A 2,671-nucleotide genomic window follows, 5' to 3' on the forward strand; every position below is an offset into this window, starting at 1 on the left:
CTGAGGACTGAAAAACTTCGCTGGTACCATCTGTGACTCTTCTGCTCTGCCCCTGGTCACAGGACACCCCCTAACTCTCTCTTTGCCCCTGTTCCCCCTATACAACTTCTGTCCAGGCTCCTCACTTAGTCCATGTCCTTGGAGAGGGAAGAGCGGGTCCTAAGACACAACCCCACACCCTCCCTGCAGTATTCTACTTCCTGGGGTCTGCCCTGGCTGTAGGGCCACCCAGGCCTCCCCTCCTATTTACGAGTTAGCTTCTCCACATACAGCCTCAACAGAAGGAGCGGGAGAAGTGTGTGATCCCACTTGGGGAAAATCAGCCCTGATTGGGAGCTCTCAACCCAGGACGTTCCCCAAAGTACACACAGCCGGCTCAGGAGTGAGGAAAGCCAAGGCTCCTGTATTATCCACAGTCGGGCAGAGCGTTAGCTGCCTCAGGCTGTTGTGGCCCAACTGCCACAGATCCCAGAGGTCTGTCTCCTTCCCAGCTGGCTCCCCTTGCTGCCTCCTCTCCCAGAAGCGGCTTCACTCAGTGAACCAATGCAGCCATGAACCCACCACAGGGGAACATGGGCCCGTGAGGAGCCAGTAGCCATTGGCTGGTTCATTGTTGTCAGAGCGACACTGTAACACCAGCCTGCAGATTTTGTGGAGGACCACTATGTTGCAGGAGGACAAGGACCGCGTTCCTCATCTGTGACAGTCTTAGGGGCTCATCCCTAGGAAGCTGCCTGGGTCTATCATTCTCTCCAAACAAGACTAGGGGAGTGTAGTGGAGATGTGGTGCCGTGGTTAAGGACACTTGATGCTCTTACAGAGGGCCCAGATTTGGTTCCCAGCACCCATATGGTGTCTCACAACCATCCGTAACTCCATTGCCAGGAGATCCAACACCCTCTTCTGACCTCCGCAGGTACCAGACACTCACATGGTGCATGTACATACATACAGACAAAACATTCATACACCTAAAATAAATAAATCTTTAAGAAGTGTTTAAAAGGGGCCAAGTGGCGGTGGCACATGCCTTTAATCCCAGCACTCAGGAGGCAGAGGCAAGTGGATCTCTGTGAGTTCGAGGCCAGCCTGGTCTACAGAGTGAAATCCAGGATAGGCACTAAAACTACGGAGAAACCCTGTCTCAAAAAAAACCAAACCAAAACAAAACAACAACAACAACAAAAACCAAAACAACAACAACAACAAAATATTTAAAAGGGACTGGGTGCTAGGACTTTGGTGGAACAAAGGCATCCTTTTTTTTTTTTCTTCAGAAGACTGAAGTGTTCTGAGGGAGGGACTGAAGAAGCAGCCCCTGTGAAGAACCCTTGCCAAGGCTTAGGCTACCCTGTTCTCAGTGGTCCCCTCTTGGTGGGGGTGGTCTCAGGTAGGGTACTTTGGAATCAACGCATTTGTGTGTACATATAAAGCTTTAAATGTGTATAAACGTGCATAAACCCAGAGCTCGTCTATATAATATGTATGTGGAATGGATTTTGAAATGAAGATTTATAAAATCAAGAGTACTGGTTTTGTTTGTTTTTAAAGAGTTAGTAATGGCTTGCTCTTGGGGGAAATTTCAAATGCCTCTGGTTTTCCTGGGCAAGGTATTAACCAGCGGGGGAGAAGTACTGCTGTAACAGAACAGCTGCAGGTGTGTATTGATCCTGTTTTGTTTATTTATCCAGGGTCTTATGTAGCCCAGGCTGGTCTTAAACTCAGTGTTACTGAGAATGACTGAGGGCTGGGCTACATACCCAGCCAGACTAAGTAATGTATGAAGAGTGGAAGCTGCTGGGAGGTAATCTCAGCATTCAGGACGCTGAGGCAGGGGCCCATCACAAATTTGCGATCAAAGTCAGTCTGGGCCGCAGACTGAGACCGTCTCGGGACAAAGCCAAGAAAACCTACTGCCGTGACACCCCACTCCCGTAGGGACCTCTTAAAAGCTCTAGGGTTCCCACTTTGAACACTGTTGTAATGGCAATTGAGTTTTAACATGAGTCTGGGAGGAGGCAGACTCAAATCTGCAGCGGGGCGGTCTGAACACAAGCACCAGTTCCCTAGTTCTTTCCCTCCTGTTTTTCACTTACCTTCCATGCCTCAGACAAGTCTGGGTTATCTCCAACCATACCTAACACAGTATATGCACACGCAGCATCCCTATATGAAAATCTGGAGGGCTGGAATTACTTACTGGAAACATATTGACATGATATATAACATTAATATTATGTAGCAATTTCTAAAAGTAACTCTTATTCATTGGCCAATTAATTAAATGCGCTACTTCCTGCCGTGTCTCTGAAGTAGGCAGTGGAGTCATTTCTAGAGAGGTGCTGCCCCCTCCAGGCAACTCCTGGAATTGTAGCATCACTTCCTTCATGTTCCAGCTAAGAACTCTCCTCGGCTTATCTCCTGTGACTGACTTCTTAATAGCTAGCTGAAAAATATGTGTTTCTACCCGAGGTCCTGGATGTCCCCATGGTATAGGACAATCAGGAGGATTTTCTTCTGATTTGAGTATAGGCTGAAGGGACAGCCTGAAAGAAAGAAACTGCCTGTTAGCTTCAATATCCACACTAGGAATGGACGGTCAACCTGCTCTGGTTGAGAGTTTATGCTTTGTTCCATAATCAGAGGAGAATCAGAAATGAGTTACTGGGTT

This window comes from Peromyscus eremicus, chromosome 14 (assembly GCF_949786415.1).
Source record: "Peromyscus eremicus chromosome 14, PerEre_H2_v1, whole genome shotgun sequence".
Taxonomy (NCBI): Eukaryota; Metazoa; Chordata; class Mammalia; order Rodentia; family Cricetidae; genus Peromyscus; species Peromyscus eremicus.